At 38.5% G+C, this 20,465-nt stretch overlaps 1 protein-coding gene across 1 annotated transcript in view; it reads right to left on the bottom strand.

Annotated features, from left to right (window-relative positions):
• DIO2 (iodothyronine deiodinase 2) overlaps positions 1–20,465 on the bottom strand; it is a 224,022-nt gene that overhangs the window by 191,571 nt on the left and 11,986 nt on the right.

Here is a 20,465-nt window from a genome sequence, read left to right as displayed (position 1 = left end):
ACAAATAAACCAGCCACTAAAAAGATCCCAGAAGTCCAGGCTTTATTCCAGAAGTATAATGTGTTGAACCAATAGCATTTTATAACTAACCACTCACCAAGTGGTAGACATCCAAATGTCAAAGCCAGTTTCATAACATGGTAACACATAACATGCTGCAAGAATGCCTTGCCATAGAATACTGGGGTTTGAAAAGGATTTTGGCATTAGTTCACCTACAAAGGCTTATCACTCAGCTTTAAATGCCTGCATTTGATGAGCTTTACAAATGGCTGGCACGCTACCCACTCTCCAAATTTGTCTGCTAGAGCTTTGGATCTCTAAAAAAAAAATTCCGTATCCTATGGCAGACCTCTGCAACTCTCAAGTATTGAAATCTCGGGCAGAAAGGAACCCCTATCACATTTGTCTAGGAGCATTTGTAAAGCTGTCCTACACTTAAGAAGATGATGTGGTTATGACACTTTGGGACACAAGTGACAAAAGAGCCAATCAAAGAAACGGCTTAAACAATAAAGACATCTGTTGTATAACAAGTACAACATTGGTTAATACAGCATCGCAATGATACCAACAATGGCGCACTTTCTTTCCATTTTTTACACACTGCCACTCTCTGTGTGCCAGCTGCTCCCCTCATTGTCACATTTTGCTTGTATGAGCTCTAAGCATCACCTCCTCGTATAATCACTTCCATGCGAAAGGAACAGGCATGTTGCCTCCCATGGATCTCTTTTTGTCTTTTCCTAGACACCCCTCAGCAGATTTGTCATCTTGTTTCATCACCCATAGTTGCATCACATGCTAATGCCTGAAGCAAACACTGCCAAAGGGAATGACTATGACTAGATCAGCTTGAACAAGACTCCTCTCCCACCCCTACTCCTAACAGGAGACCTAGTCTCCCCTAACATATATAGCATACTGATACTGTAAAAATGAATCATAATTCTATCCGCAAGGAAAAATGGAACAGTAGTTACTGCATAGGCAACCAACAGCATCCACCCTAGTAAATAACATGTCTAGCATACCACTGTCAGTAGGATCTGAACACAGGGTTGCTTATCTAATGGTGAGCAGATGTATATGGATGTATTGTTCACATTCTCTCTTCTATCTCCACTCATGGCAACATTTATATAAAATACCTAGCTGAGAACTTCGGCCGTGAGTAAGAGAAAAACTACTTCCACCTTGGAATTTGTCAATTCATTCACTTGTTTATTCACAAATATAGATGGAGTATCTCCTAGGTAGTTGTTCCTGTGTTAGAGAGACAACAAGTCAGACATAGTCTCCAATAACAGAGGGCTTAGAGTCTATTGGGGAGAATACCTAAAGGCAAATAGGCAGTATAGTATCATAGTTTTTAACAGGGAAAGCACAGTCCAGATTAAGTAGTAGATTTTTGATACCAAAAGTCCAAGGGGGGCACCTGGGTGGCTCAGTGGGTTGGGCCTCTGCCTTCGGCTAGGGTCATGATCTCAGGGTCCTGGGATTGAGCCCCGCATTCGGCTCTCTGCTCAGCAGGAAGCCTGCTTCCCCTCTCTCTCTGCCTGCCTCTCTGCCTACTTGTGATCTTTCTCTCTGTCAAATAAATAAATAAAATCTTTAAAAAAAAAGAAAGTCCAAGGTACTACATAGATATACATAGAAGATGTAGCTTACCCAGTCTCCTAGAGAAGAGATTCCTGGGCTAAGAAATGGAGAATGATATGAGGATGGGTTGTAAGTAGATAGAGTACAAAGGAGATTAAATGAGCCCCACAGCTTTGGCTCTCATCTAATTAACTCAGGTATTATTCAGGTAACTTCTCAAGAATAGCTATATGACTAAAACAGAGATTCTTAGTTTGGGATACATGGATGTAGAAGAAAAAAAAATCTTTATTTGTATGAACCACTAAGTGAAACTTAACATTTCCTTTGATAATATATGTGGGCAAAAACCCACAGTAGTGTTATCATTACCAATTACTTTGTCAACAACAGAAATAGTGGATATGAAAATACTACATTACAGTTGATGCAGATATCTCAAGAAAGAGTTCAAAATTATGGCATTTATAAGACCTACTGCTAGATCTTATTCTTTAAAGTATTCATTTCTTAAAAATGTGTTTAACGTTTTGATTACTCTATTTCAATGTTAGATCCTTCTGATTCTCTGTGTTTTATCTTATGCATCTAAAAGCCGTAGTCCAAGAGGGGTTTATAGATTTCACCAGACTAATAGGAATGCATTTCTCCCAAGTAAGAGTCAGAACTTATACATGAGAGACTTGAAAAAATTGTGAATTTAACTTTTGTTGTAATTTTGCATCCTATCCAGTTGAAATTTTGTATCTGATTTTCAGCAGTGTTAGCTCTGTAGCTACAAAAAATAAAATATTCTTTTAGCATAGCAATAGAGTCTGAATTTTTGAGTGCTGAATTTGTCATTTTCTTTCTGTATGAGCAATCACACAATACATTCCACACCAAAGTCCTTGTCATCATCATTATTGTCCTAATGGTCAAGGTCAGTAGCTTTTTAGGCACTCACTTTGTCACGACCAATCACAAATGATCATTTGATTAAACAAGATGCTACTGCATTCCATGGATTACTAGCACCTAATTGCAGCATTGTGCCCAAGCCCAAGAACATGACCAAACCAATCCCCAAATCCCAATTTTTGGGTGTCCATTTCCTGGGACTACTTGTGGAACCAGTTTGTTTGCCTGTTTTTAATCAGTCAGGGGCCAAGCAGGAAACAGAACCATTTGAGTTATTTGAACAGAGGGAATGTAAGATGAGATTTTTAGATTCTAGTATAAACTTGTTAGCAAGAAGGCAAGAATAGAACACAGAGGCAGGGTTCAGTAAACTTTTTGTATAAAGGACCAGATAGCCAATATTTTAATAGCCACTGGGTATTCATCATAAGAACTCAACTCTTCTGTTCTAGAACAGAAGGAGCGACAGTCAATATGTATGTGTAGTTACTACCACAGCATTAAATTATCACAGAGGTAACAATTGCAAGAGGCAACCACACTCCTTGCCCTGATGACAAAAAAAAAAAAAAAAAAAAAAAAAAGGAAGAGGTTGGAACTTTTTAAACTTAGAGGAAAGACCCTGTGGAGCTGAAATGCAGACTCCTGAGAAGGGAGTACAAGCTGGGGCTGAGGTCGCAGAGGTGGTACCCTAACCCAACTCCGTTAAGTGTTGGAGAAGCAACAGAATGAATCCAGCTGTTGTTATGCAAGTATACTGTGATGCTAAGGGGCAGAAGTATTGCACAGTATTAGGAAACAAACAGGAAACCCAGACAAAACAAACACGAAGGAGAAATCCTCCCTGTTCAGCCCCTAGTCTTGTCATTTATCTCTAGTGCCTCCATTGGCATAGCCTCATGGGGAGCCAGGTGGTCAGGCTGAAACGTGGTTGGCAAAGTCTCATCCTCAGCATCAAAAAGTGGAATTTAGAGGAGTAAGCTTGCAGCTAAGAAACAGTAGCTTTATAACTGGTACAGATGTGGTTCTTAAGCTTCACCAGACTAATAAAGGATAGAGAGCACAGGGAAACAAGTGAAGGATGAACTGGCTCAAATTTTTCATGAGCTCTGATTAGTGCATATACCCATTAAGTAGTCTGCATGAACTGTTTACTTCAGCAAACATTCATGTTTACTATGCCCTAAAAGAGTATTGAGAAGTATGATCTCCCTCGTTATCAATTTGAAAGACAGAAAACCATGACTGATTAGTAAAGGCAATGACCCCATTCAGCTCACTTTTAAAGAAAGGAAAAGACCACTAAATCTGAGGCAGGTTTTCCTGCTATTATTATTATCATTGCTTCTGGGCATATGCAGATGGTTCCATAATCTCTTCAAAATCTACTGGGAAATTAAAAGGAATAATAAATCAATCTAATATTTTTAATAAAATAGTAATGTTTTTTAATGAAGTCCTTCATTGTTATGGGTGGCAGAAATGGACTGGAAACAGAAGAGATGATAATTGGTAAGCTATTTTATTTATGGAAACTAGTTCTTGGTCAAAAGGACCACACATTCTTTGCCCTTGGATAATTTCCACTATTAAAAATCACAGGGATTCTGAGTAATAAAAAAAAATAATAAAGCACATTCCAAGTTGATATGTCATAGTTGCAGGATCCATCAAATATTCCAGGTTCCATTTTTCCCTGGGATGTTTATACCAAACAAGAGAGCAGACCACATAATATTTGGAATTTTTCCTTTTCTATCCCCCATTCTACATCTTTGAAAAGAAGCAAAATCCTTGCAAAATTATATTACCTTCTTTGGAAACTCTCTCTGACTAGTGCCATTCAATTCTTGATCACTTCCGTATACTGTATACCCTTATGACATCTTTCAACATGGCTTCCTCAGTCAACAAGCACACCCTGTGTGTTAACTGCTTGATGCCCAGCACTGTCCAAGGTACTACAGGATCCTCAGAATGACTTTCATTGTCAAGTGTTTACTATATGGTACGGAAAGCAAAATGGGAGGATAGGAAACTCTTGGATTCACCAGAATGTTAAACGAGTTCATTTTTTTCCCAGCTTCTTAGGTCATAGACTCATCCCTGGCAAAGAGAAAAGAAAACAAACATTCATAAGATGACGTATGTAGCCTACAATTTCAAGTTAAAAATAGGATTTAGACTGGACCTTGAAGGGTCAGTAGAATCTAAACCAAGGGGAGTGAGGCCAAGGAAATAGCTAAGCAAAAGCACAGAAGCAAAAATAAAAATTCTGACTTAGGTGAAGCCAGGACTAAATATCTGGGGGAAAAAAAAGTATGAAATAAGGTTCATAACAATTTATGGAAGTACTTGAAAAATTATCAGTAAAGTGTGAACTTGACACAGAAACTTTAAGTCGGCAGGATCAGACTTGCTCAAAGTTGGGTTTTGCAAAGATTGATCATTAGTATAAAGAATGGTTGGACAAGAGGCAGGCAGACATTGAAAGTGTTGCCTAACAAGGGTTTTACCCAGTGGCCAGGTAGCCATCTTACGGCAGCAGTAGCCATGAGAGAAAAGAGGAGGGCTCTCAGCTATAGAAACTGAGGTCACCATGGCAGCTGCACACCAGTATTTGATCCCTTTCACAGTGATCAAATTTTTTCAGTGGTTTTTCAGCACCCTTGGTTCCCTTCCAGTCCATCAACCTTTAGCGAGGCCCCTCTGTGCAGACTGCTCAAGGATCTAAACAAAGACAGCACCATGCCCACAGAGGGCAGTGAGGAACACTTTTGGGTGCCAAGTTGACCATGCTGACCAAGAGCTTTCAGCATTTTTCACTGCATTTCTCAGGTAGTGTTTACAGCCACCTCTCATCTCCTGAAATCTTCCCTTCTGTTCCCCTACACTGAGAGAATGAATGTGCTTCCTGCTTTATGATCTGATTGAGGAATTGAGAGGCATCAGAGATCCTATCTGACCACTTCAGGCTATAATCTCAGGCCCCATCTCACCCAGAACACTTGGCTCTTTGCACAGCAAGATACATTCCTGTTTAACCTGGCTTCTCGATCCTCTACCTCCAAACCTCCTCTAAAGCATAGGTACTCAGTATATTAGTCTGGTCTTGGTCTTAAGCAGCTCAGATATATAAGGCTATACCATAGATTTTTATATTATATCATCATCAGCTTGTTTTATTTTTTTCTCTATTCTTGGAATGTACATCTCCAAGCACAGGACCTTAGTCCTGCCTAGGTTTAGCAAAGCATTGCCATTCTGTATCTCAAAAAATATTAGTAAATGAGCTAATATTTTATTTTTTAAAAGATTTATTTATTTATTGAGGGGGTTGAGAAAGAGAGTGTGCATGAGCTGGGGAAGAGCAGAGAAAGAGGGAGGAAGAGAAGAATCTTAAGCTGACGCTGCACTGAGGTCGGAGCCCAAAGTGGAGCTAGATCTCAACACAACACTGAGATCATGACCTGAGCTGAAATCAAGAGTCAGATGCTCAGTTGACTGAGCCACCCAGGTGCCTGGAATAAGTTAATATTTTAAGTGTTTACATTTCTTGCTAAGGAGCTGGGGATACAGATGTAGATATCTTGACAAGAAAACTTGGAATTTCCAAATTTTAAAGGCACTGACTTTGCTAACAGTTGAGCAAAATTTCATAAACACATCTTTCCCTTTAATATATGCTAAGAGATGAATTGTATATAGGCATGAATCCTAGGCTTTGAAATGTCACATTTAGAAAGGGCTCTTAAGTGTTCCTTGGAAAACAACTATAAGTAAAATGGAGTCCAGTGTGAGGACTATTTCTTTTTTTTTTTAATATTTTATTTATTTGACAGAGAGAGAGAGAGATCACAAGTAGGTAGAAAGGCAGGAAGAGAGAGAGAGGGAGAAGCAGGCTTCCCGCTGAACAGAGAGCCCAATGCGGGGCTCGATCCCAGAACCCTGAGATCATGACCTGAGCTGAAGGCAGAGGCTTAACCCACTGAGCCACCCATGTGCCCCCTATTTCTTTTTTTTTTTTTTAAAAACAAAATGTCATTTTTTTCTTTGGTACAGTGATCCCCAAATAGAAATTTATATTATAGTAAACACTAATAGCATGGAAGCTCAGATTATTCACAGTTAATGACCATTGCCTTTTCCTGTTTGATTCATCAGGCACAGATTTTCATTGTCCCCCTGCCCCCTGGACATTATTGTAGGATGACTCCTCCCCTCCCATTCCTTAACTCAGTTTCTCATAGTCTCCTACCTCTGCAAAGTGTCTACTAAACATATCTAATTTCTCAGTCAATTCATGCCTATCTAGTTGCAAATTGTTATTAGGACTACTTTGATGATTTTTCAACAACCAAGAGATATCCATTCATTCCAGCTATAAACTTAAAGAAATTAAACTTACTAAGTAAATTTTTGCCTCAAATCCTGCATTATTTAAACAATGTATTCTCGGGGCCTTTCTGATGCTCCTTCTCTGCCTGGAATAGAAAAAAAAAAAAAAGAAAAAAAAAAAAAAACACTAGAAATATCTTTGATAATCAGATACCCCAGAAGGAAAAAAGGTACAATAAAGTTGAATAAAGAACATATACAAATATTCTAAATGTTATCAAAAGGAAGAATACATATTAAATAGAATTAGAAAAATCTATCACAGGTATATGTCTTTGAAACCAGATATGCTATTTCTTCAGTTTTAACCTAAATAAGCAGTCTACATGGGTTTATATTGATTTTTAGAATGACTAACCTTAGAGAAATTACAAAAGAATTTGTTTTAAAAGGTACAACATAAAATAGAATAGCATATACCCATTACATCATGTAGAAAAAAAAAAGATTTAATGATATGGAGAAATGTTTGTGGTATATTGAGAGAAAAATCAGGCTGAAAATTACCAAACTTGGTATGATCCCCTTGGTGTTAAAAATATATACAAAAGGGAAGAAGCAAGATGGCAGAGGAGTAGGAGACTGAAATATCATCAGGTCCCAGAAGTTCAGCTAGATAATTATCAAACCATTATGAACACCTATAAATGCAACAAGAGATAGAAGAGAAGAAGAGCAACAAGTCTAAGACCAGAAAATCCACCACTTTCTGGAAGGTAGGATGTGCAAAGAAGTGAATCCAAAGTGACATGAAGATAGATCAGGGAGGGACGGGCTGGCTCCCAGAAAGCAGTAGAGCACTGGAGCACAAAATCAGAACTTTCAGAACTCTTCTCCACTGAGGGAGGTTAAACAGGGGGTGGAGTGTGTGGAGCCCTCGTCGTCAGGAGAGTGTGATCTCAGGACCTGCAGGGTCACAGAATGACCAGGGGTGTTTGAGTGTAGCAGAGCTGCCAGAGTATCAGAGCAGGAAAGCTGACTACTGAGACAAAGCCAAGGAGTGTGCTTTCAGCTGGGGATTACCTTAAACCATGATCCGAGGCACAGTCGGGCTACCGATCTTTGAGCAGGGACTCCATAAGTAGCAGATCTGGGGAGACTCCTCCTCTGGGAGGAGCAGTGCGGGAGCACAGAGAAGGAATCTGCTGGGTTTGGAGACTCCAAATGGGGCCACGCGCCAGAGATAGAAAAGCTCACTCACAAACCAGGAGAGGTCGGAGTGCAGCCTGAGACCAGAGAGATGGGAGGGATTGAATGCTTTTCTCCGAGGGCACACTGAGGAGTGGAGCCCCAAGCTCTCGGCTCCTACAGGCTAGAGACTGGGAGCCCGCCATTTTCATTACCATCCTCCAGAGCTGAATGGAGAGTGTTTGTAGAAAACATGTACCAAGAGTGAACCCAAGCAGATTACTCAGCCCAGCCACGGGAAGGACAGTGCAATTCCGCCTCTGGCAAAGACATTTGAGAATCACTGCAACAGGCCCTTCCCCCAGAAGATCAGCAAGAACATCCAGCCAAAACCAAGTTTACCCATCAATGACAACTACAGAACTCCAGAGCTAGGGGAAAGCAACACATAGAATTCATGGCTTTTTCCCCATGATCTTTTAATCTTTCAAAGTTAAACTTTTTTAATTTTATTTTTTCTTATTGTTTTTTAACTTCCTCTTTCCTATTTTAATGTTCTTTAACTATTGTATCTTATCAATATCTTTTAAAAAAATCTTTTAAAATTTTCATTGTTATAGTCATATATTGTCCCTTCATTGTATTTAACCTTGTTTTTTATATACATACAGGCTTTTTTTCTTTAAAATTTTGGGATGATATTTCTTCTAGTAGATCAAAGTATACCCTAAATCTAGTGCATGGCTTTGTTCTAGTCTCCAACCTGATCACATTCTCTCCTCTTTTTTTTTTTCTTTTTCCAACCAACTTATCAATTTCTTTTTTAGAATCTTTTTAAATTTACATCGTCACAGTCATATTCCATTCCTTCATTGTGTTTATCCTTATTATAGAGTATATATGTTTTTCTTTCTTTAATTTTGGGAGGTACTTTCTTCGAAGAAACTAGAACACCCAAAATCAATGGGGTGGCCTGTTCTATTCACCAATATAAATATATATATATATATATATATATATATATATATATATATTCCCTCTCTTTTTCTCCCCTGGTTTGGGGTCTCTTCTGATTTGGTTAGTGTGTATTTTTCTGGGGTTTTTGCCTCCATTTTAGTATTTTGTTCTCTCTTTCATCTATTCTTATCTGGATAAAATGACAAGGCAGAAAAACTCACCTTAAAAAAAGAGAGGGACGCCTGGGTGGCTCAGTTGGTTGGACGACTGCCTTCAGCTCAGGCCATGATCCTGGAGTTCCAGGACTGGGTCCCGCATCGGGCTCCCGGCTCCGCGGGGAGTCTGCTTCTCTCTCTGACCTTCTCCTCACTCATGCTCTCTCTCACTGTCTCTCTCTCAAATAAATAAATAAAATCTTTTTAAAAAAAAGAGAGAGAGAGAAAAAGAGGCACTACCAATGGCAAGGGAACTTATCAATACAGACATTAGTAATATGTCAGAACTAGAGTTCAGAATGACAATTCCAAAGGTTCTAGCTGGGATCGAAAAAAGCATGGAAGATATTAGAAAGTCCCTTACTGGAGAAATAAAAACCCTTTCTGGAGAAATAAAAGAATTAAAATCTAACCAATTTGAAATCATAAAAACTGTTAATGAGGTGCAATAAAAAATGGAGGCTCTTACTGCTAGGATAATGAGGCAGAAGAGAGAATTAGTAATATAGAACACCAAATGATGGAGAATAAAGAAGCTGAGAAAAAGAGAGACAAACAACTACTGGACCACAAGGGGATAATTCAAGAGATAAGTGATACCATAAGATGAAACAATATTAGAATAATTGGATCCCAGAATAAGAAAAAAGAGAGGGTCAGAAGATATATTGGAGAAAATTATACTAGAGAATGTGGCAAAGGGAACAAGTATTAAAATGCATGAGGCACAGAGAATCCCCCTCAAAATCAAGAAAAATAGGTCCACACCCCATCATCTAATAGTGAAACTTACAGGTCTTAGTGACTTACAAGTCTTAGTGACAAAGAGAAAATCCAGCAGCTCTGGACAAGAGGTTTACAACATACAATGGTAGAAATACTAGATTGGCAGCAGATCTATCCACAGAGACCTGGCAGGCCAGAAAGAATAGGCATAACATATTCAGAGCATTAAATGAGAAAAATACGAAGCCAAATTACTATATCCAGCTAGGTTGTCATTGAAAATAGAAGAAGAGATAAAAAGCTTCCAGGACAAACAAAAATTAAAAGAATTTGCAAACACCAAAACAGCCCTACAGGAAATATTGAAAAGGATCATCTAAGCAAAGAGAGAGCCTAAAAGTAACAGACCAGAAAGGAATAGAGACAATATACAGGAACAGTCACCTCACAGGCAATACAATGGCACAAAATTCATATCTTTCAATAGTTACCCTGAATATAAATGGTCTAAATTCCCCAATCAAAAGACACAGGGATATCAGACTGGATAAAAAAACAAAACCCATCGATATGCTCTCTATAGGACACTCATTTTAGGCCCAAAGACAACTCCAGATTTAAAGTAAAGGAGTAAAAACAATTTATCATGCTAATAGACATCAAAAGAAAGCTGGGGTTGCAATCCTTTTATCAGATAAATGAGATTTTAAGCCAAAGACCTTAATAAGAGATAAAGAAGGACATTATATCATACTTAAAGGGTCTGTCCAACAAGGAGATCTAACAATTTTAAATATCTATGCTCCTAACATGGGAGCAGCCAATTATACAAATCATTAATGAAATCAAAGAAACATATCGACAATAATAAAATAATTGTAGCAGACTTCAACACCTTCCTCATTGAAACAGACAGATCATCTAAGCAAAAGATCAACAAGGAAATAAAAACTTTAAATGACACTCCGGATCAGATGGACATCACAGATATATTCAGAACATTCCATCCCAAAGAAACTGTTCCAAAAAATAGAATTGGAAGGAAAACTTCCAAAATCATTTGATGAGGCCAGCATCACCTTAATTCCAAAACCAGACAAAGACCTCATCAAAAAGGAGAATTATAGACCAATATCTTTAATGAAAATGGATGCAAAAATTCTCACCAAAATACTAGCCAATAAGATCCAACAGTACATTAAAAGGATTGTTTACCAAGACCAAGTGGGATTTGTTCCTGGGCTGCAAGGTTGGTTCAACATCCACAAATCAATCATGTGATATAATACATTAATAAAAGAAAGAACAAGAACTATATGATATTCTTAATAGATGCTGAAAAAGCATTTGACAAAGTACAGCATCCTTTCTTGATCAAAACCCATCACTGTGTAGGGACAGAGGGTATATACCTCAACATCGTCAAAGCCAGCTATGAAAAACCTACAGCATATATCTTTCTCAGTGTGGAAACACTGAGAGCTTTTCCCTAAGGTCAGGAACACAGCAGGGCTGTTCATTATCACCATCGCTATTCAACATAGTACTAGAAGTCCTAACCTCAGCAATCAGACAACAAAAAGAAATAAAAGGCATCTGAATAGGCAAAGAAGAAGTCAAACCCTCACTCCTTGTAGATGATATGATACTTTATGTGGAAAGCCCAAAAGACCACTCCAAAACTGCTAGAACTTATACAGGAATTCAGTAAACTGTCAGGGTATAAATCAATGCACAGAAATCAGTTGCATTTCTATACTCCAACAGTAAGACAGAAGAAAGGGAAATTAGGGAGCCTGGGTGGCTTAGTTGGTTAAGCGACTGCCTTTGGCTCAGGTCATGATCCCAGAGATCCACACTGGGCTCCCAGCTCCATGGGGAGTCTGCTTCTCCCTCTGACCTTCTCCCCTATCATGCTCTCTCTCACTCTTCTTCTCTCAAATAAATAAATAAATGAAATCTTTTAAAAAAGAAAGAAATTAAGGAGTTGATCCCATTTACAATTGCACCTAAAACCATAAGATATCTAGGAATAAACCCAACCAAAGAGATAAAGAATCTGTACTCAGAAAACTATAAAGTACTCATGAAAGAAAGTGAGGAAGACACAAAGAAATGGAAAAACATTCCATGCTAATGGATTGAAAGAAAATGAAAGAAATTGAAAAGAAATTGAAAGAAAATGTCTATGCTACCTAGAACAACCTACATATTTATTGCAAACCTTATCAAAATATCATCGACTTTTTTCAAAGAAATGGAACAAATAATCCTAAGATTTATATGAAACCAGAAAAGACCCTAAATAGCCAGAGGAATGTTGAAAAAGAAAACCTAGGTTGGTGGCATCACAATTCCAGACTTCAAGCTCTATTACAAAGCTGTAATCATCAAGACAGTATGGTAATGGCACAAAAACAGACACAAAGATCAATGGAACAGAATAGAGAGCCCAGAAATGGACCCTCAACTCTATGGTCAACTAATCTTTGACAAAGCAGGAATGTTTAATGGAAAAAAGCCAGTATCTTAAGCAAATGGTGTTGGGAAAATTAGACAGCCACATGCAGAAGAATAAAACTGAACCATTTCCTTATACCACACAAGAAAATAGACCCAAAATGGATGAAAGATCTCAATGTGAGACAGGAATCCATCAAAATCCTTGAGGAGAACACAGGCAGCCACCTCTTCACCCTCAGTCACAGCAACTTCTTTCTAGATACATTGCCAAAGACAAGGGAACCAAGGACAAAAATGAACTATTGGGACATTATCAAGATCAAAAGCTTTTGCACAGCAAAGGAAACAGTCAACAAAACCAAAAGACAACCAACAGAATGGGAGAAGATATTTGCAAATGACATATTAGAAATAGGGCTAGTATCCAAAATCTCTAAAGAACTTATCAAACTCAACACCCAAAGAACAAATAATCCAATCAAGAAACGGGCAGAAGACATGAACAGACATTTCTGGGAAATACAAATCAAAACCACAGTGAGATACCACCTCACACCAGTCAGAGTGGCTGAAATTAACAAGTCAGGAAACAACTGTGTTGGTGAGGATTAGAGGAAAGGGGAACCCTCCTACACTGTTGGTGGGACTGCAAACTGGTATAGCCACTCTGGAAAACAGTATGGAGTTTCCTTGAAAAGTTGAAAATAGAGTTACCCTATGACTCAGCAATCACACTACTGGGTATTTACCCTAAAGATACAAATGTAGGGATCCAAAGGGGCACATACACCCAAATGTTTATAGTAGCAATCTTCACAATAGCCAAACTATGGAAAGAGCCTAGATGTCCATCAACAGATGAATGGAATAAGAAGATGTGGTATTATGCAGCCATCAAAAGAAATGAAATCTTGCCATTTGCAACAATGTGCATGGAACTAGAGGATATTATGCTGAGTGAAACAAGTCAATCAGAGAAAGACAATTAACATATCATCTCTCTGATATGAGGAATTTGAGAGTCAGGGTGGGGGGTTGTAGAGCATAGGGAAGGAAAAAAGGAAACAAGATGGGATTGGGAAGGAGACAAACCATAAGAGACTCTTAATCTCATGAAACAAACTGAGGGTTGCTGGGGGGAGGGGGAGTAAGGAAAGGGTGTCAGGGTGATGGACATTGGGGAGGGTATGTGCTATGGTGAGTCCTATGAAATATATAAGGCTGATAATTTGCAGACCTGTACCCCTGGGCAAATAATACATTATATGTTTATTAAAAAGATAAACAAATAAATATTAAAAACAAAAACAAAAACATATATACAGAAGCTTGTCTACAAAAAACCTAAAACTAACATAATTAATGGTGAAAATTGCAAACTAGATAAGGATGTCTACTCTTGCTATTTCTATGCAACAAAGTAGTAAAGGTCTTAACCAGGGCAATTATGTGAGAAAATTAAATAAAATCTCTAGATAAGAAAGGAATAAGTACATTTGTCTCCATTTGCCAATGCTATAAACTTATACATAGAAACTCTTCTAGGAACCCACTAAAAAACTGTTAAAACAGAGATAATCAATGAGTTCAGCAAGGTTGCAAGATACATCAAAATATCAGTGTTAATTATATTTCTATATAGTAGCAATAACCAAATCAAAAATGAAATCAAGAAAATCATTCCACTGAAAATAACATCAAAAATACTTATGAGTAAATGAACTAAAGAAATGTAACACTTATACTCTGAAAACTACAAAATATCATTGAAAGAAATTAAAGGCCTAACTCAATACAAAAACACCTGTGTTTGTGGATCAGAATATTTAATATTGTTACAATGGTAATATTCCCCAAATTGATCTGCAAATTCAATGCAATCCCTACCAAAACACCAGCTGTCTTTTCACAGAAAAAACAAACAGATCCTAAAATTCCTATGAAAATGCAATGGATGAGACAGCCAAAACAATTTTGAAAAAGCAAAACAAAGTTGGAAAACTCACATTTCCCAATTTCAAGAGCTACTGTAAACTATAGCAATCAAGACAATGTGGTACTAGTATAAGCGTAGACATATAGACAAATGGAATAGAATTAAGAACCCTGAAATGAACACTATTGGTCTTCAATAAGAATGCCAAAGGTTAGACCCCTACCTCACATCATATACAAAAATTAACAAATGGATTGGAGATCAAGATATAAAATTCTTAGAAGATATAAGCGTAAATCTACACAAATTTAGATTAGACAATGATTTTATCAACATGACACCAAAAGCATAAGCAACAATAACAAAAAATAGATAATTGGGGAGGAGTCAAGATGGCGGAGAAGTAGCAGGCTGAGACTACTTCAGGTAGCAGGAGATCAGCTAGATAGCTTATCTAAAGATTGCAAACACCTACAAATCCAACGGGAGATTGAAGAGAAGAAGAACAGCAATTCTAGAAACAGAAAATCAACCACTATCTGAAAGGTAGGACTGGCGGAGAAGTGAATCCAAAGCGACTGGAAGAAAGACCGCGGGGGGAGGGGCCGGCTCCCGGTGAGCGGCGGAGCAACGGAGCACAAAATCGGGACTTTTAAAAGTCTGTTCCGCTGAGGGACATCGCTCCAGAGGCTTAACTGGGGTGAAGCCCAGGCGGGGTCAGCGCGGCCTCAGGTCCCACAGGGTCACAGAAGGATCGGGGTGTCTGAGTGTCACAGAGTTTACCGGTATTAGAACGGGGAAGCCGGTTACAGAGACAGAGCCGAGGAGTGAGCTCTCAGCTCAGGGTTACCTTGAACCGGTCGCAGGCTTGGTCAGCTTGGAGCACGGCCAGAGGCCAGGGAGTAATTGGGCGCTGTTCTCTGAGGGCGCACTGAGGAATGGGACCCCGGGCTCTCTGCTCCTCCGGGCCAGAGACCGGGAGGCCGCCATCTTCATTCCCGTCTTCCAGAACTCTACAGAAAGCGCTCAGGGAACAAAAGCTCCCGAAAGCAAACCCAGCAAACCCGAGGGGATTACTCAGCCCGGCCCTGGGTAAGGGCAGTGCAACTCCGCCTGGGGCAAAGACGCTTGAGAATCACTACAACAGGCCCCTCCCCCAGAAGATCAATGAGAAACCAAGCCAGGACCAAGTTCACCTACCAAAGAGTGCAGTTTCAATACCAAGGAGAGCGGCGGAATTCCAGAAGAGAAGAAAGCAAAGCACGGAACTCATGGCTTTCTCCCCATGATTCTTTAGCCTTGCAGTTAATTTATTTTTATTTTCTTTTTCAATTTTTTTTTCTCTTCTGCTAAATTTTTTTAATTTTACCGTTTTCTTTTTTAATGTTTTTTAAATAGTTTATCTAATATATATATATATATTTTTTTCCTTTTTATATTTTTTCTTTATCGGCTTTCTTTTAATAGTTTCTTTTCTTTTTTTTTTTTTCTTTTTGAACCCCTTTTTATCCCCTTTCTCCCCCCTCACGATTTGGGATATCTTCTGATTTGGCTAAAGCATATTTTCCTGGGGTTGTTGCCACCCTTTTAGTATTTTACTTGCTCCTTCATATACTCTTATCTGGACAAAATGGCAAGGCAGAAAAATCACCACAAAAAAAGAACAAGAGGCAGTACCAAAGGCTAGGGACCTAATCAATACAGACATTGGTAATATGTCAGATCCAGACTTCAGAATGACGATTCTCAAGGTTCTAACTGGGCTCGAAAAAGGCATGGAAGATATTAAAGCAACCCTCTCGGGAGATATAAAAGCCCTTTCTGGAGAAATAAAAGTACTAAAATCTAACCAAGTTGAAATCAAAAAAAGCTATTAATGAGGTGCAATCAAAAATGGAGGCTCTCACCGCTAGGATAAATGAGGCAGAAGAAAGAATTAGCGATATAGAAGACCAAATGACACAGAATAAAGAAGCTGAGCAAAAGAGGGACAAACAGCTACTGGACCACGAGGGGAGAATTCGAGAGATAACTTACACCATAAGACGAAACAACATTAGAATAATTGGGATTCCAGAAGAAGAGGAAACAGAGAGGGGAGCAGAAGGTATATTGGAGAGAATTATTGGAGAGAATGTCCCCAATATGGCAAAGGGAACAAGCATCAAAATCCAGGAGGTTCAGAGAACCCCCCTCAAAATCAATAAGAATAGGTCCACACCCCATCACTTAATAGTCAAATTTACAAGTCTTAGTGACAAAGAAAAGATCCTTAAAGCAGCCCGGGAAAATAAGTCTGTAACGTACAATGGTAAAAATATTAGAATGGCAGCAGACTTATCTACAGAGACCTGGCAGGCAAGAAAGAGCTGGCATGATATATTCAGAGCACTAAATGAGAAAAAAATGCAGCCAAGAATACTATATCCAGCTAGGCTATCATTGAAAATAGGAGGAGAGATTAAAAGCTTCCAGGACAAACAAAAACTGAAAGAATTTGCAAATACCAAATCAGCTCTACAGGAAATATTGAAAGAGGTCCTCTAAGCAAAGAGAGACCCTAAAAGTAGTAGATCAGAAAGAAACAGAGACAATATACAATAACAGTCACCTTACAGGCAATACAATGGCACTAAATTCATATCTCTCAATACTTACCCTGAATGTTAATGGGCTAAATGCCCCAATCAAAAGACACAGGGTATCAGAATGGATAAAAAAACAAAACCCATCTATATGTTGCCTACAAGAAACTCATCTTAAACCTGAAGCCACCTCCAGGTTTAAAGTGAGGGGGTGGAAAAGAATTTACCATGCTAATGGACATCAGAAGAAAGCAGGAGTGGCAATCCTTATATCAGATCAATTCGATTTTAAGCCAAAGACTATAATAAGAGATGAGAAAGGACACTATATCATACTCAAAGGAACTGTCCAAAAAGAAGATCTAACAATTTTAAATATCTATGCCCCTAACGTGGGAGAAGCCAACTATATAAACCAATTAATAACAAAATCAAAGAAACACATCGACAATAATACAATAATAGTAGGGGATTTTAACACTCCCCTCACTGAAATGGACAGATCATCCAAGCAAAAGATCAACAAGGAAATCAAGGCCTTAAATGACACACTGGACCAGATGGACATCACAGATATATTCAGAACATTTCATCCCAAAGCAACAGAATACACATTCTTCTCTAGTGCACATGGAACATTCTCCAGAATAGATCACATTCTTGGTCCTAAATCAGGTCTCAACCAGTATCAAAAGATTGGGATCATTCCCTGCATATTTTCAGACCACAATGCTCTAAAGCTAGAACTCAATCACAAGAGGAAATTTGGAAAAAAACCAAATACATGGAGACTAAACAGCATCCTTCTAAAGAATGAATGGGTCAACCAGGAAATTAAAGAAGAATTGAAAAAATTCATGGAAACAAATGATAATGAAAACACAACGGTTCAAAATCAAAATCAAAGGCAGTCCTGAGAGGAAAATATATAGCGGTACAAGCCTTTCTCAAGAAACAAGAAAGGTCTCAGGTACACAACCTAACCCTACACCTAAAAGAGCTGGAGAAAGAACAAGAAAGAAACCCTAAACCCAGCAGGAGAAGAGAAATCATAAAGATCAGAGCAGAAATCAATGAAATAGAAACCAAAAAAACAATAGAACAAATCAACGAAACTAGGAGCTGGTTCTTTGAAAGAATTAATAAGCTTGATAAAACCCTGGCCAGACTTATCAAAAAGAAAAGAGAAAGGACCCAAATAAATAAAATCATGAATGAAAGAGGAGAGATCACAACGAACACCAAAGAAATACAGACAATTATAAGAACATACTATGAGCAACTCTACGCCAACAAATTTGACAATCTGGAAGAAATGGATGCATTCCTAGAGACATATAAACTACCACAACTGAACCAGGAAGAAATAGAAAGCCTGAACAGACCCATAACCAGTAAGGAGATTGAAACAGTCATCAAAAATCTCCAAACAAACGAAAGCCCAGGGCCAGATGGCTTCCCGGGGGAATTCTACCAAACATTTAAAGAAGAATTAATTCCTATTCTCCTGAAACTGTTTCAAAAAATAGAAATAGAAGGAAAACTTCCAAACTCATTTTATGAGGCCAGCATCACCTTGATCCCAAAACCAGACAAGGATCCCATCAAAAAAGAGAACTACAGACCAATATCCTTGATGAACACAGATGCGAAAATTCTCACCAAAATCCTAGCCAATAGGATTCAACAGTACATTAAAAGGATGATTCACCACGACCAAGTGGGATTATTCCAGGGCTGCAAGGTTGGTTCAACATCCACAAATCAATCAATGTGATATAATACATTAATAAAAGAAAGAACAAGAACCATATGATACTCTCAATAGATGCTGAAAAAGCATTTGACAAAGTGCAGCATCCCTTTCTGATTAAAACTCTTCAAAGTATAGGGATAGAGGGCACATACCTCAATATTATCAAAGCCATCTATGAAAAACCCACTGCAAATACCATCCTCAATGGAGAAAAACTGAAAGCTTTTCCGCTAAGGTCAGGAACATGGCAGGGATGTCCATTATCACCACTGCTATTCAACATAGTACCAGAAGTCCTAGTCTCAGCAATCAGACAACAAAAGGAAATTAAAGGCATCCAAATCAGCAAAGAAGAAGTCAAACTCTCACTCTTCACAGATGATATGATACTATATGTGGAAAACCCAAAAGACTCCACTCCAAAACTGCTAGAACTTGTACAGGAATTCTGTAAAGTGTCAGGATATAAAATCAATGCACAGAAATCAGTTGCATTTCTCTACACCAACAACAAGACAGAAGAAAGAGAAATTAATCCCATTTACAATTGTACCCAAAACTATAAGATACCTAGGAATAAACCTAACCAAAGAGACTAAGAATCTATATTCAGAAAACTATAAAGTACTCATGAAAGAAATTGAGGAAGACACAAAGAAATGGAAAAATGTTCCATGCTCCTGGATTGGAAGAATAAATATTGTGAAAATGTCTATGCTACCTAAAGCAATCTACACATTTAATGCAATTCCTATCAAAGTACCATCCATTTTTTTTTCAAAGAAATGGAACAAATAATCCTCAAATTTATATGGAACCAGAAAAGACCTCAAATAGCCAAAGGAATATTGAAAAAGAAAGCCAAAGTTGGTGGCATCACAATTCCGGACTTCAAGCTCTATTACAAAGCTGTCATCATCAAGACAGCATGGTACTGGCACAAAAACAGACACATAGATCAATGGAACAGAATAGAGAGCCCAGAAATAGACCCTCAACTCTATGGTCAACTCATCTTCGACAAAGCAGGAAAGAATGTCCAATGGAAAAAAGACAGCCTCTTCAATAAGTGGTGTTGGGAAAATTGGACAGCCACATGCAGAAAAATGAAATTGGATCATTTCCTTACACCACACACGAAAATAGACTCAAAATGGATGAAGGATCTCAATGTGAGAAAGGAATCCATCAAAATCCTTGAGGAGAACACAGGCAGCAACCTCTTCAACCTCGGCCGCAGCAACATCTTCCTAGGAACATCACCAAAGGCAAGGGAAGCAAGGGCAAAAATGAACTATTGGGATTTTATCAAGATCAAAAGCTTTTGCACAGCAAAGGAAACAGTGAACAAAACCAAAAGACAACTGACAGAATGGGAGAAGATATTTGCAAATGACATATCAGATAAAGGGCTAGTGTCCAAAATCTATAAAGAACTTAGAAACTCAACACCCAAAGAACAAATAATCCAATCAAGAAATGGGCAGAGGACATGAACAGACATTTCTGCAAAGAAGACATCCAGATGGCCAACAGACACATGAAAAAGTGCTCCATATCACTCGGCATCAGGGAAATACAAATCAAAACCACAATGAGATATCACCTCACACCAGTCAGAATGGCTAAAATTAACAAGTCAGGAAATGACAGATGCTGGCGAGGATGCAGAGAAAGGGGAACCCTCCTACACTGTTGGTGGGAATGCAAGCTGGTGCAACCACTCTGGAAAACAGCATGGAGGTTCCTCAAAATGTTGAAAATAGAACTACCCTATGACCCAGCAATTGCACTGCTGG

This window comes from Lutra lutra, chromosome 7 (assembly GCF_902655055.1).
Source record: "Lutra lutra chromosome 7, mLutLut1.2, whole genome shotgun sequence".
Taxonomy (NCBI): Eukaryota; Metazoa; Chordata; class Mammalia; order Carnivora; family Mustelidae; genus Lutra; species Lutra lutra.
The sequence above is the reverse complement of the archived record's forward strand: the minus strand, read 5'-3'. Positions and strand labels throughout refer to the sequence as shown.